Here is a 16,866-nt window from a genome sequence, read left to right on the forward strand (position 1 = left end):
GATTCTACGTGACTATTTTATTGCTTAAAAGTACATGACTATTTTTATTTTATTTTTTTTTACTTTTTAAAAATGATTTTATTTATTTATTTGACAGAGAGAGACACAGTGAGAGGCGGAACACAAGCAGAGGGAGTGGGAGAGGGAGAAGCAGGCTTCCCACTGAGCAGGGAGCCCGATGTAGGGCTCGATGTAGGCTCGATCCCAGGACCCTGGGATCATGACCTGAGCCAAAGGCAGACGCTTAATAACTGAGCCACCGAGGCGCCCCTAAAAGTACATGACTAAATCTTCCTGAGCCACTTACCAGAAGACCAACGGTTTATTTTAAGGAAAATAGTTATTAGCACAGTTGATTTATTTTAAAAAGTTATTTACAAACTAGAAACCAATAATGTAAATACATCATTAAACATATTAAATTTTAATAATTTAAACATTTAAAATTTTTATATTAAAATATTAAATAATATTTTACAAAATATAAAGAAAGTCACATGACCTTCAAGAGTAATAATATAGGTAATCAAAGTGAGTCAAATCACTAATTAAAGAGACTTAGGAAATGTTTTCATTTTGTTTTGCTTTCCTAAAAAATGTCTTTTAGGTAGTGGCCCTGTGTTTCATTCTAGGAAAATCAAGTTGTGCTGTTAATTACTTTAAACTTCGGCTGTTATATTTTTAAATAATCTTTTCATGTTTTTTCTTGTTTTCTGCATTTTTTCTAATATTATAGCATTTACTAATTTCATTAGCATGTCACATTTGAGAATGAGTAAGAAGTTCTAGGAGTAATATCATAGTTCTAAAAAAGGAATTGATTTTTATAATAACTTCATGTTTAGAAAACATTATTACTAAATTCTCACCACACTCATTCATTCTTAGTATGACCAGGTCTTCTAATCAAAAGGAAATAACATATTCAGATAGAAGTTTGAAATGAAGTAAATAATAACCTAATTTCATATAAATTCTGTCAGAATTTTTACATAGAAAGCAAACAGGCCCCAGGTATGGAATAGAAAGAATATAGTATTGGGAATAAGACAGATCTTGGTTTGAATCCCAGGTCTTCCAGTCAATAACTGTTAAAGAAACAATGGGCCCAAAATGGGGTAATTTGTGCTAAGCTCCACGTCAGGAAACCAAGACTTAACATCCAACCAAAATGCAGTTTCCTTTCCAGTTATATAATCATAACTGGTCAGTCTGGAATTTTCCGGTCAGCCCTAGTGAAGTAATCTGCCTGACAGACCCTTTCCATCTCCCAAAGAAAGATTAGGTAATCGGATATTTTCTTGTCCCCGACCTTATCTGCCTATAAAAGCCTTCCATTTTGTATAGCTCCTTGGAGCTCCTTTCTAGTGCTAGATGGGATGCTGCCAAATTCATGAATCATTGAATAAAGTCAATTTGATCTTTAAATTTACTCAGTTGAATTTTGTTTTTTAACAGCTGTGAACCTGGGCTGAGTTATTTACCACCTCTGAGCCTCAATTTCTAATCTGCCAATGAGGATTATTAAAAGTTACTTCAGAAGACTCTCCTAGTGCAGTGCTCAGAACATAGGAGATGACTAATAAGTATAGCATTATATTAGTTATTTTATAAATGTCTATTAATTGATGAAAACACGGAAACAGATTGTTTGAAAACATTTGGCATTAAGTGATGGCTGAAATGATGTTCAAACTTCTTGAAGGACAACAGAATTTACCATCCCAAAATATGCCTCTTTGGCATAAGAATTATTTTATTTTAGGCTGATTATATTTAAGAATCAGCTGACACAGAGAAAGCTCTGAAAACAGAGTAGAAGGTAACCTTATATATACCAAGAGGAAGATCACTGAATTTCTCTAAATTCTTTATCAATGGAAAAGCAACTGACTTAAATCTGCATATCAACCTTACCCTTGTCTACTGCTTTGCTGGTGATTCTCATAACTGGCTTCTCTTTGTACCCCACCCCAACCACATCGTCTTTTGTCTTTAACTGGAGACAGTATTTAAGGTGGTGGCTTGGGCCATTTTGGAAAATTACTCAATTTTCCTGGGTATCTCTCATGTATTCAGGAGGTATATATGTTATCAAACATCTGTTTGTCTTTTATTACAGGGTTTCTCAGCCAAGAACCTAGGAGGGGAGAATAAAAATGATTTTTCCTTCACTACACTCTACTTCTCATTTGCAGTTCCCTCTAAGGAAAAAAAAACTTTTCACGTTTTCTTTATAATACAAATATTTTTAAAAACTATTTCTAATATTTATTTTTATTAAAAAATTTGGCAAATGAGAAAAATTAGCATTTCTGATAAAATTATCAGTGTTTTAACACTAAACATTACTTATTTTCTATACAAATCTGGTTTATATTTGATTTTAAATCTTTGAGACACTGCATGAGAAGCAACTGTTTTATAACTGTTTTATAAACTTGAAACAAAGTTTATTGGCGGACTTTTAAAAACTATCTTCGATGAGAGTTAATGAAATAATCTGAAAGTCAGCAAAAATACATAAATTGTACTCTGCTAGGTTACAGCCTTGCACATCTGCTGTGACTCTAATACCCACTGACGAAAGATTTCATGACAGGGAGAATATTATTATTGTCTTTTCTGTAAAATGTAACAAGTTAAGTAATTAAGGTTATGAATCAAACCAAATTAACTGCACACAGATGTAAGAAGCTTGGTACATGATCAAATGACAGATGAGAAATTCTTTTGTTTTCACTGGTGATTTACCTAATGGTGAGATAAATGTCTGATGACATACGTAGTCCAGTGTCCTGTCAATCCTTAGCCATTTATTTCATCACTCCTCATGTTCGTGACAAAGAGGAGTAACTGCTTGATCAACTATAATAGTATCTTCATGGTTTGTGCTTAAGCAGGGCCGAAAGCAGGTTAAAAAAAAAAAAAAAGTTGCAACCTTTATTTAAAGTGTAACTATAAAAAGAGGATACTTTGGATAGTAATATATACATGACCTAAAATAAGTTTCGGAAATTCTCGGACGAAATAAATCAAATTTTAATGATTTTTCTTAAAAGAAAATAATTCCACTAATATATTAATAAAACTTTATACCTAGTCATGAAATTTATGTTTATAAATTTATCTATACACAGATATGCTATACTACACTTTACATAGATACACATATATTCCTGATATTCCAGAAGTTCAAATAACTTGCTCAAAGTCAGACTTAATAAGTGGTAGAACCTAGAAGACTGGCAAAAAAAAATAGTGAAATGATAGAGGTCTGAGCAATCTTCTGGTGTGGTGAGTTAGAGAACATTGTGAAATAAAGTGAAGAGACTGGCAGGACTCATATCCTGCAAATACTTCTAAGTAGAAATATAGATGTATTTCCAATAAATCAAGTTATAAGTCATTATGACAAGTGCTATAAAGAAAGAATAAACAATTGTTACATAGACAACATCATAAATTCTGACTTAGAGAATATGGGAAGATCTGGGAAGAGATTTTTGAAATTTATGTAGGCTTTGATGGGTAGAACAAGAAGCAAAGATATTTAGAAATGTGTAAATTAAGGAATAAAGGTGTAAGAGTACATGGTCTTTTCTTGAATGGAGAAAAATTAACTGTCTAGAGCCTATGAGGAGGGTTGGCCAGAGGTAAGCCCAGGAAGGTAGACTGATACAGGTCTAGGTCAATGTTATGGATTTTAGACTTTGTTTTATAGACAATACAAAGCCAGTTTATATTCCTGGGAAGTGTAAATGAATAGTTGCAGGATTAAAACTATGTTAGCAGAGTAGAGGGTAGAAGGGGTAGAGGGGAAGACAGGGCAACAAGGCCAGTTAGGTCACTATTGCAAGAAGTAAGGCAAGAGTAAATGTCCTTGTCCTCATGATTATATCTACTGGGGACTCCAAAAAGTTAAAAATCAGTTAAAACATTAGGTGATAGTGTAAGAAACTATGGAAGCACTGAGAGTGTCAAAAGCTAACCTTCAAATTCAATTTTTAAAAATTGTTTTGAATCATCAGTTGAAAGAGTACTTAATGGAGAGAGCCAAGCCTGCATATAATACATATTTAAATATTTACTGTGTATATGGATTACCTAAGGGATTAGAATAGCTGTATGTGTTGTACAAAGGATGTTGCAAGGATCAAATCAAACAAGAGACAAAGATTTATAAAACATGCTACGTAAATACAAGCCATTAATATTATATTTCATTCCCACACAAACATTTTGCTTTTTTATACAATTCCTGGGGAAAAAAAAAGTAATATCCTGATTTGTCTTAGACTTTAACATAATTTTTAAAATGGTGTGGCTTTTTTTTTTTTTTTTTTAGTAAAGGAATTAGATATTTTTAGTGTGTATACCTGAAAGAGGGAGAAGAAAAGACAGAACAAAGAAACTGGGAAATCTACCCATACCTGTCAAGTAAACCAAGTACAAGGAGTAAGGATGATTCTTTCATCTAACCTTTAAGCAATTTTCAAACTCCTTTAATTGGATCTATACAATTCAATTCCCATGACAAAACAACAACAACAACAAAAAACACTACACGTATCTTTATATGATATAGAAATTCATTTTTCTCAAAACTCTTACAATATCCTCATTTTCTTGGGAGGTAGGTATTGTCTAGTAGAAAGAACATAATCTTTAGAGACACACTAATCTATATGTAAACATGAGTTCTACCATTTAGTAACTGTACAACTTTAGATAATATACAGGACCTCCCTGGGCATAAGGCTGCAATTATAAATTGTAAGCAGTGAACACCTTTCTTTTAGGATTAGAATTAGGGGAAACTGAAATAATACAGCTAAAAGGCTTAGCATCAATCATGGCACATGATGGCCATTAAATAAATGCTACTCTTATCCTTTTCAGTTTAAGGGTTTTTTAAAGGTTTTATATTTCCTTTATATGGTGATTCTGATGCATATTTCTTGGGATATTGTAAGTGTTCAATAAATATTTGAAGGAAGAGAGGACACAAATTTAACAGGTTTAGGCCTGGGGTCTCTTTTTTAAGTATTTTTTATAATAGTGGCATTCTTCCCAAATGTGTTTGGTAGGAATATTTTATCTTAATGAGCTGAAAATAGCTAGGTGATTAAGACATAATCAAATTGTCATCCGTTTAGTTTATTTATCACTGGAAATATAGTATATTGTTTATTTAGGAAAACAAGGTCACAGTATTTCAAGTGACACTGCTGGAACCTGGTCTAATTTCTTGATCTTGCTTTGTCCAGACATGCCCTGATTGTTGTAGTATAAAATAGAATGTTAAGTCATATACCTAATCTCAAGAACTACTAAAATTCAACAAAGTAATCAGGATTCTCACTGACTTATATAAGTAGTGCTATTTTTGCTACTACTGTTGCTGATGGATTCCTGTTTGCAAAAGTATGTTTTCTCCCTTTCTCATTTCTGTGAAACCAGACCCAGGACTTAAAACGTCTTAGGAAACAGCACACCTAATGCCTGTGTTTACAAATTTATCCTATCCTACGCTGCCATCTACTGGGAATATCATGTGGCTTAGTCATGGAAATTAAAGTCTATATTAAATTTTGTATTGCTACCTGTTTTTTAAACATAACATTTTAGATGGGGATCCATCTGAGAAACACATTTTTTGTGTTTTTAAGATAGAGAATGAGAAAAGGCAAAAACTGTCTTGTAAGCAACTCTCTGATTCATTCAATCTCACCAAAACTCATTGCTATCTTCTCTGTGCCAAGAATTCTACAGAATCCCATAGCTCTAAGATTAGAAAGTAATGGCCCTTTTTAAATAGGAGTTATTTCCCAAAAGAAGAGGCACAAATAAAGAATATAAATATGGTAAATTAATTCCAAATATTACAGTAGAAATGTGCACAAGGAGATGTGGTACCCAGAAGTCAGGCTTGCAAAAACAACGATGTGTGGTAACCCTGATAAGTGAACAAGCATTTGCCAAAAGTTCACCATGACAGGAGAGAGGATTCTAGCCAAAGTCAATATTATGAACAAGACTTTTGCTTCTAAACAAAGACATTTGTTTTCGGTGGCAGAAAGAGATGTTAGTTTATTATGCTTTGAAATTTGTTGTTTGTGTTTTGTATTTTTCAAATAAGCCTCAGGTGATGATCTTATTTTAATAATATAAAAAGAAAGAGTGAAACATGCAAAGCACTCTACTCAGCATATATTGTTCTTCACTTTTTCAACTGTACTGTTACCAGTTCTTACTAAATATTTTTTATATTTCTAAGATTACTACTTCTGTCTTAATAAAGATTTTATATTATTGGAACCCTGATAACTGGATTCCTGCAGTGCTAACCTTAATGGGAATTCTTTGGTGATGTGTCTCTATGCTGTTGTGTGGTGCCTCTTTGAAGAGTAAGAACTGAATTGCTGCTTCTATTTGAATTTGTTCACTGCTCATAAAGTCTATCAAAAATGCCTTAAAAAGGTCACTGTGGAAGTGGAGACAAGAAATTGGGAAAAAAAAAATGTGTCAAGCACCTATTACTTTTATGCATTACAGATGTTATCCTTGTTGTTATTACAACAAAGCTGAGAGTCTGATGACAGTATCACTGTTTTTTATTTGGATACAACCAAGATCTTCTGGTTCTAAAACTAATGCTTTTTTCTCTAAACCATCAGTCAAATAATTTAAGCTAAAAAAAAATTGTCTGAAAAACATAGTAAACTAAGAAAGTGAAATAACTGTGTTTAAAAATCTATGTTGCACCCATTTCCTACTCTTCTCTATAATGCATTTCCCATCTGAAATCATATGTCATGGAAGGGGATGTGTGAACATGCTATTGCCAAGAGGATCATAACAGAACTGTATTGTGGCAACATAGTATCTGGTAAGCTAGAAACTTCTCCCCAAGTATTCAAATGCTATCTACCATAGTCATGTTTTTTTTTTTTTTTTTCCTCATTGCAGAAATGGTAATCTTCTTTAGCAGCTGATATTTTCTTCTTTTTTTAAAGACAGTAATAGAATTGCTGACTTTATTTTTTTCAAAGATTCTATTTATTTATTTGAGAGACAGAGAGTGAGTGAGCGAGCAAGAGAGAGAGCGAGCAGGTGGAGGGTAAGAGGGAGGAGCAGAGGCAGAGGGAGAAGCAGACTCCCCCCCCCCGAGCAGACAGCCTGAGCCTAAAGCAGACACTTAACCAATTAAACACCCAGCCTCCCCTAGCAGCTAATATTTTCTTAAGGAGATTTTATGAAAATGATTTAAGGATATTTTTTCATTTTCATAAACAAAAGAAATACTTGTTAATTGGCATTTTGTTTAGATTAAGTTTTTTGTGTGTGTGCAAGGAGTGTTTACTGGGGAACTCAATGATATTTGTTTAATATCAAAGCAGATAACTGATTTTAATAATTTTGACAATTTTGATTAAAAAATAGGTGTTCAGTTTCTTTTTTAAAACTTTCTGTTTTTTGTTCCTTTATCCATAGTGCTCCTGCATGCTCAAGGTTCTTTCCCCACTGCCGCAAACATCAGCAGATCCAACCAAACTTCACTACCAAGGACCCTGGGCAGGTATCAAGGTAAAAATTGACTTGATATTTTGAAGGAGAAAATTTTAGGTTTTAAGCATTATGTAGTGTTTACCTAATTATTTATAAAAATAAATTATTGAATCATTTATTACTTATGCATATATGCATTTAAAATATTCATATTAAAGATTAAAACAAATATTTCCATGATTTTTTTAATGTTTTTTAAAGGCATGGGAACTTATTTTTTTTTTTAAGATTTTATTTATTTATTTGACAGAGAGAGAGACAGCGACAGAGGGAACACAAACGGGAAGTGGGAGAGGGAGAAGCAGGTTTCCTGCAGAGAAGGGAGCCCAATGTGGGGCTCGATCCCAGGACCCTGGGATCATGACTTGAGTCGAAGGCAGACGCTTAAGGACTGAGCCACTAATGGGGTGGCACCCCAGCATGGGAGCTTACTGAATAGTGATCCAAAATCAAACACAAAGTTAAACTTCCTGCCTGGAAATCATCAGGTAAGGGCAAAGAGAAAAACCATGTCACAGATATGACAATAATTACTCTTTCTTTTTTCATAACATCCAGACAATAAAACGCACTTACAAGTAAATTATAGTGAATGGTAACTCATAAACAGAAATGAAAGAATTTAAGCCTATCATTTGAAAGTGGAAAAGGAAATTGAGGGATAAAAGACCTAACATTCAATTTTAAATGATTGACACTGGTGATATCAGTTATAAGGGGAATCATATTCTAAGGTTGACATATCTATAGAGGTATAAATTTATGGTGTGTATTGGTGAGGTGGCATTCAAATTTTCATTGCTCTTTCTTTTTTCCCTTTCGATGTCTGTTCCCACCCCCAAAATTGGTGAAATTAGATTGCATAGATAATCTAGTCAAGTTGTGGCTAAGGATGCCTATGATGCCCATTTATCCTTATAATACTCAGATATTCAACAAATATATACTACATGGCAAATTGTCTTATGCTAGTTCTTCCATTACAATATTATTTAGCATATACTTTATTTCAAATTGGAGTTAAAACATTGAAACCGAAGCACAATATTTTACTGAATTAAAGTACTAATTTTTATGGAAAACTATATCTGGTTCAATGTCTTTAGATAGTAGGTAAGATGTTTTCCAGTCAATACCAAAGTAATTAGCACTTAAACTAGTTTAATAAATATAATTCATTCAACAGGTTTTTATGCAACACTTAACTGTAGAGTTCACTCTGCAAATTACTTGAAAGAATTTAAACTGTAGAGTTCACTCTGCAAATTACTTGAAAGAATTTAAAGGAATAATTTAAAGAATTTAAAGAATTTAAAGATTTAAAAATTAAACATGGTCTTCACTCATCAAAAACCCAAGTTCCAGCTGGGAAAAGATATAAGTAAAATATAGTAGAGAATAATGTACAGTAGTTTATAATTCCTGCCAACATGCTCAGTGCATGCAATAAGCTCCATAGGCATTCAGAAAACACTGCTAGACCAGTCAGAGGAAACTTCTGTAGAAGAATTACCCCCTGGGTTCACATGAAGAATATAAGTCTTGTTACAGAACATTTAGAACATATAGCTAGAGAACTGAAGGAAATAGTTTGCATAGTCATGACTTCAAGGATGATGTACAAACTCAAAGTCTTTTACAGCTTTCTCTCCACCTGGATGGACCAGCTTTCTCTTCTCCTTTGCGTTTGTCATACTATGGAACTAGACTAAGATGTCCTCACTGTCACCGTCTCCAGGGCCAGCACATGGTGGGGAGGGGCAGAGGTCTTAAGCAGACTCCACGCTGAGTGCAGAGCACCACGGAGGTTCTGATCTCATGACCCTGAGCAAAACCAAGAGTCCGGTGCTCAACCAACTGCGCCACCCAGGCACCCCTTTCCTCCTTCAAATATTGAAATATTTCAAACACAGAAATATACATTTGAAGTGTATATATATCGCCAAAGTTTTACAGACATTAACTATTATTGTTACCCTCAAATTCATCAATGACTTTAATTTCTGGCTCATGGGACTTATTTCCACCATTTCTCCTGGCATATTTCATGGCATATTAAACCTCCATGTGGGCACCTGGGTGGCTCAGTCGGTTAAGTGTCTGCCTTCAGCTCCGGTCAGAATCCCAGGGTCCTGGGATCGAGTCCCGCATTGGGCTCCCTGCTCAGCAGGGGTCTGCTTCTCCCTCTGCCCCTCCCCTTGCTAGTATTAGCTCGCAGCTTGCAGCGTTCTCTCTCTCTCTTTCTCTCTCTCACTTGTGCGCACGGAAAAATAAATAAATAAAAAAATCTTAAAAAAAAATAAGTAAATAAAACTCAACAAAAATTACCCACCAATATCATGGCTTCCAGTTACAGAATGGCTGATCAGTTTTTTAACTCCTATGCCCTTCTTTTGTCCTTCTCCCTATTGCAGATACCCACTCCCAGGGTCACCCTCAGGACTTTGTCATCTTAAATAATTGCAACACCTTGGAAAATTTAGATAACAAATATCCCACTCTGGTTATTACTCAACCTAATCCAAAATATTTAGGCATTTCTCTATCTCAAATCCTTCATGCTGACGAATCTACTACCTTCTCTTTATCTACAGGGATCACTCTTTTTAACTGGCTTGGATCCATTGTCTAGCATTATTGTTCTACTTGCAAACACTTAACTCTTTTGTCCACCAGCCTCCTTTGAACTTAAATTTGGGGGGGGGAACCCTCAATCGTGATTAAATTGAACTATCATCTGCTCTTTTGACAGCACCTAAGCAATAGTATATTCCTGTTGGAAATAACACAATTATGCACTCTGGACTCACTTCAGATTTATAACCATGTTTTCAAATGGTCGCTCAGTATAACCACACCTGTCTACGTCCCTAATAAATTCACATTGCCACTGTCAGTGATGACAATTTCAGAGCCTTCCTACTTTCTCAAATCTCTAAAATTTCTGTCTCTCCTCACTCTGAACTGCAATCTTGTTGCATTTCATAAACAAGACACATAATTAGACTTAAAAACTCAAATAAATTGCATGGGTAGAGTTCTGTATTACATTTATTTCTTTCATATGTGTGTGTATGTATGTTGTGTGTGTATATAATGATAAACTAAAGGGGGAATTTTATTGAAATCATACATGGAATAAACAATAGATAATGTTTGGTTTATGTATTGAAAACATGGAAGGAAGACCTTGGATGGGGAAATAAGAGATAAACTGGAGTCATGGCCTTATTTAATTTCCATATAATCTTGGGGAAAGCAAGATTATATGGCCTGTTTGAAGCTTAGTTTCCTCATCTGTAAATAAGAGGTATCATTCTGGGGCACCTGGGTGGCTCAGTTGGTTAAATGACTGACTTTTGATTTTGGCCTAGGTCATGATCTCAGGGTCTGGGATTGAGCCCCGCCTCAGGCTCCTCACTCTGTGGGGAACCTGCTTGAGGATTCACTCTCTTCTTCTGCCCCTCCCCCTGCTCACATTCTCTCTCTCTCAAATAAATGAATAAATCTTAAAAAAAAGAAAGGTATCATTCTGAGGCAGGAGTTAAGATGGAGGAGGAGCGGGGTGTGGGGGACCCTAAGCTTGTCTTGTCCCTCAAATACATCTAGATGGTTATCAAATCATTCTGAACACCAAGAAATCAATAGGAGGTCTGAGAGAACAAAAACTGCAAGTCTACAAGTAGAAAAGTGACCACCTTTTGGAAGATAGGAGGCACAGAGACTTGTCTTGGGGGAGACATAACTGTGGGTACAGCGGCAGGGAGGGAGCCCTGCTTACAGAGGCTACTGCAAAATATTATAAGCAGCGGAGTCTAAAATCAGAACTTTTAGATGTCTGCTACCCTGGGGGATGTGACTAGAAGACACTAGAGAATCCCTTACTGCGGAGATAAAAGAACTTTGCCACAAAATCAAAAGGTGGCAAAGCGGGGCAGAATCCCAGGAGTGACAGTATAGTCTGAGGATCCCCTGGGTTGCAAGAAGTACAGGTGGTGCCAAAGTGCTGCACTGTTTCCAGGCATAGGAGCAGGGAAGCTAGCTGAGAACAGCAAGTCTTGGTGCTGGCTCTCTAATCTGTTTTGCCATAAACTGTGAACCACTGCATGGTTCTGCGACCACATTCCTGGGACAGCCGGCAAACAACAAAAGTGTGGTGAGACCCTCCCGCAAAGGAACAGCGCCAGTCTGTTCTGCGGGAGGCCCTAAAATTTGGAGTTTTGAAACTCAGTCATGCACCTGAGATAAAAAAGCTCAGACACAGGCAGAGTGAACACAGGGTCCTGACAGAAATGGGGAACACAAGAGGGGTGATTGATTGCTCTTCTGTGAGGACTCACTGAAGAGTATGGGGTGTGAACTTTCAGCTCCAGAGCTAGCTCCACCACCATATTCACCCCACCCGTCAGTGCTGACTTCAGGGAGAAAAACAGCACCACCTAGCGGAGGCTGGAGCCACTTACCCCAAGACCCCCCCCCACCCTGTGCCCTGGAGGTGCATTTCCACTAGGGCAAGTCCACCTGACAATCAGTGTAGCAGGCCCTTCCCCCAGAAGACCAGCACAAACAATTCATTTGCACCAAGTTTACTGATCATGAAGGGCTGCAAAGCTTCAGCTCTAGGAGAAATAGGATATAGCTTCCTTTTTATTCTTATTGTTTTCTTAATCATTATTTTTTCATTTATCATTTTTTCAATTCTTTTAAAAATTTTTATTTTTATATATATTTATATTTTATTTTATTTTTATTTTTCCATCCAGATTTTTTTAAAAGATTTTATTTATTTATCTGACAGAGAGACAGTGAGGGAAGGAACACAAGCAAGGGGAATGTGAGAGGGCTTCCCGCTGAGCAGGGAGCCTGATGAAGGGCTTGATCCCAGGACCCTGGGATCATGACCCGAGCCCAAGGCAGACGCCCAACGGCTGAGCCACCCAGGCACCCCCATCTAGATTTTTTTTAACAAGCAGATCAAAATACACCCAGGATCTAGTTTTTTGTTTATTTGTTTGTTTTTGTTTTTTTTTGTTTTGTTTTTGGTGTTTTTCCTTTCTTCTTTTTTGGACAAAATGATAAGACGGAGAAATTCACCCCAAAAGAAAGAATAGGAAGTAGAACTCATGGCAGGGATTTAATCAATACAGATATAAGTAAGATGCCTGAACTAGAATTTAAAACAATGATTATAAGGATACTAGTTGGGCTTGAAAAAAGCAGAGAAGACACTAGAGAATCCCTTACTGCAGAGATAAAAGAACCAAAATCTAGTCACGCCAAAATTAAAAATGCTATAACCAAGAAACACACCCAAATGGATGCCATAAAAACAAGGATGGACAAATCAGAGGAACGAATCAGTAATATAGAAGATAAAATTGGAGGAAATAATGAAGCTGAAAAGAAGAGGAAAAGAAAGGTAATGGATCATGAAAGTAGACTTAGGGAACTCAGCAACTTATTAAAATATAACATTTGTATCATAGGGGTCCCAGAAGATGAAGAGAGCAAAAAAAGGGGCAGAAGGTATATTTAAACAAATTATAGCTGAAAACTTCCCTAATCTGGGGAAGAACACAGACATCAAAATCCAAGAGGCACAGAGAATTCCCATTAAATTCAACAAAAGCCAACTATTGCCAAGGCATATCATAGTCAAATTCACAAAATACACAGACAAGGAAAGAATCCTGAAAGCAGCAATGGCAAAATGTCCTTACCCTACAAGAGAAACAAATCAGATTTGCAGGAGATCTGTCCACGGAAACTTGACAGGCCAGAAGAGTGTGGTAGGATATATTCAAGGTGCTGAATGGGAAAAATATGTAGCCAAGAATTCTTTATCCAGCATGGCTGTCATTCAGAATAAAAGGAGAGATAACAAGTTTCCCAGACAAACAAAAACTAAAGGAGTTTGTGACCACTAAACCAGCCCTGAAAGAAATTTTAGGGTGCCTCTTGAGTCAAGAGGAAAAAAAAAAAAAAAAGCAACAGAGACTAGAAAGGACCAGAGAACATCACCAGAAACACCAACTCTACAGGTAACACAATGGCAGTAAATTATATTTTTCAATAGTCACTCTGAATGTAAATGTACTAAATGCTCCAATCAAAAGACATAGGGTATCAAGATGGATAAAAAAACAAGATCCATCTATATGCTGCCTACAAGAGACTCATTTTAGACCTAAAGATACCTGCAGTTTGAAAGTAAGGGGATGGAGAACCATCTATTATGCTAATGGATGTCAAAAGAAAGCTGGAGTATCCATACTTATATCAGATAAACTAGATTTTAAACCAAAAACTAACAAGAGATGAAGAAGGGCATTATATCATAATTAAGGGGTCTATCCATCAAGAAGATTTAACAATTGTAGATATTTATGCACCCAACTTAGGAGCACCCAAATATATGTCAGTTAATAATAAGCATAAAGAAACTCATGGATAATAATGCAATAATAGCAGGGGACTTTAACACCCCACTTACAGCAATGAACAGATCATCTAAGTAGAAGATTAACAAGGAAACAATGGCTTTGCATGACCCACTGGAGCGGATGGACTCAACAGGTATACTCAGAACAATTCATCCTAAAGCAGCAGAATACACATTCTTTTCAAGGGCATATGGAACATTCTCCAGAATAGATCACATACTGGGTAACAAAGCAGCCCTCAACAAGTTCAAAAAGATCAAGATCATACCATGCATATTTTCAGACCACAACATTATGAAACTTGAAGTCAACCACAAGACAAAATTTGGAAAGACCTCAAATACATGGAGATTAAAGAACATCCTACTAGAAAATGAATGGGTTAACCAGGAATTTAAAGAAGAAATAAACAAAATAAATACATGAAGCAAGTGAAAATGAAAACACTACAGTCCAAAACCTTTGGAATGCAGCAAGGGCAGTCCTAAGAAGGAAATATATTGCAATACAAGCCTACCTCAAGAAGCAAGAAAAGTCTCAAATACACAACCTAGCCTTACACCTAAAGGAGCTAGAAAAGGAACAGCAAATAAAGTCTATAGCCAGCAGAAGAAGGTAGATAATAAAGATTAGAGCATATAAATGATATAGAAACAAACAATCAAACAGTAGAACAGATTAATAAAACTAAGAGCTGGTTCTTTGAAAGAATTAATAAAATTGATAAACCCCCAGCGCCTTGTCAAAAAGAAAAAGGACCCAAATAGATAAAATCACAAGTGAAAGATGAGAGATTACAACCAACACCACAGAAATACAAACAATTGTAAGAGAATCCTATGAAAAATTATATGCCAATGAACTGGGCAATCTGGAAAAAATAGACAAATTCCTAGAAACTTACAAACTACCAAAACTGAAACAGGAAGAAATAGAAAATTTGAGCAAACTCATAACCAGCAAAGAAATTGAATCAGTAACCAAAAATCTCCCATCAAACGAAAGTCCAGGGCCAGAGGGCTTCCCAAGGGAATCCTACCAGACATGTAAAGAAGAGTTAATACCTATTCTTCTTAAACTGTTCCAAAAAATAGAAATGGAAGGAAAACTTCCAAACTCATTCTACAAAGCCAGCATTATTTTGATTCCAAACCCAGCCAAAGACCCCACTAAAAAGAGGAATTACAGGCCAATATCCCTGATTAATATGGATGCAAAAATTCTCAACTATGATCAAGTGGGATTTATTCCTGGGCTGCAGGAGTGGTTCAATATCCACAAATTAATCAATGTGATACACCACATTAATAAAAGAAAGGATAAGACCATATGATTCTGTCAATACATGCAGAAAAAGCATTTGATAAAATACAGCATCCATTCTTTTTTTTTTTTTTTTAAGATTTTATTTATTTATTTCATAGAGAGAGAGAGAGCACAAGTAGGTAGAGAGGCAGGCAGAGGGAGAGGAAGAAGCAGGCTCCCTGCTGAGCAGAGAGCCCAATGCAGGGCTTGATCCCAGGACCCTGGGATCATGACCTGAGCTAAAGGCAGACGCTTAACCAACTGAGCCACCCAGGTGCCCTACAGCATCCATTCTTAATAAAAACCCTCAACAAAGTAGGGATAAAGGGAAGATAACTCAACATCATAAAAGTCATATATGAAAGACCCACAACTAATATCATCCTCAATGGGGAAAAACTGAGAGCCTTTCCCCTATGGTCACGAACAAGACAAGGATGTCCACTCTCACCATTACTATTTAACATAGTACTGGAAGTCTCAGCAATCAGACAACAAAAGGAAATATAAGGTATCCAAATTTGCAAGGAAGAAGTCAAACTTTCACTATTTGAGATGACATAATACTCTATGTAGAGAGCTGAAAGACTCCACCAAAAAATTGCTAAAACTAATACATGAATTCAGCAAAGTTGCTGGATATAAAATCAATGTGCAGAAATCTGTTGCATTTCTATATACCAGTAATGAAGCAGCAGAAAAAAGAAATCAAGGAATTGATCACATTTGCAATTTCAACAAAAACAGTAAGATACCTAGCAATAAACTTAACTAAAAGATCTGTACTCTAAAAAATATAGAACATTTATGAAAGAAACTGAAGAGGACACAAAGAAATGGAAAAACATTCCACATTCATGGATTGGAAGAAAAAATATTGTGAAAATATCTGTACTACCCAAAGCAATCTACACATTTAATGCAATCCCTATCAAAACACCAACACCATTTTTCACAAAGCTAGAACAAATAATCCTAAAATTTGTATGGAACCATAAAAGACCCCGAATAGCCAAAGCAGTCCTGAAAAAAGAAAAACAAAACTGGAGGCATTATGATTCCAGATTTCAAGCTATATTACAAAGCTCTAGTCATCAAGACAGTATGGTACTGACACAAAAACAGACACATAGATCAATGGAACAGAAGAGCAACCCAGAAATGGAACCACTATATGGTCAACTAATCTTTGACAAAGCAAGAAAGAATATCTAATGGAAAAAAATACAGTCTTTTCAAGAAATGGTGTTGGGAAAGCTGGACAGCAACATGCAGAATGAAACTGGACCACTTTCTTACACCAAACACAAAAATAAATTCAAAATAGATGAAAGACCTAAATGTGAGATAGAAATCCATCAAAATCCTAGAGGAGAACACAGGCAGCAAACTCTTTGACCTCAGCCATAATAACTTCTTACTAGACATGTCGCTGTAGGCAAAGGCAACAAAAGCAAAAATGAACTATTGGGACTTCATCAAGATAAAAAGCTTCTGCATAGTGAAGGAAACAATCAACAAAACTAAAAGGCAGCCTATAGAATTT

The sequence above is a fragment of the Phoca vitulina genome, unplaced genomic scaffold, assembly GCF_004348235.1.
Source record: "Phoca vitulina isolate PV1807 unplaced genomic scaffold, GSC_HSeal_1.0 scaffold4, whole genome shotgun sequence".
Taxonomy (NCBI): Eukaryota; Metazoa; Chordata; class Mammalia; order Carnivora; family Phocidae; genus Phoca; species Phoca vitulina.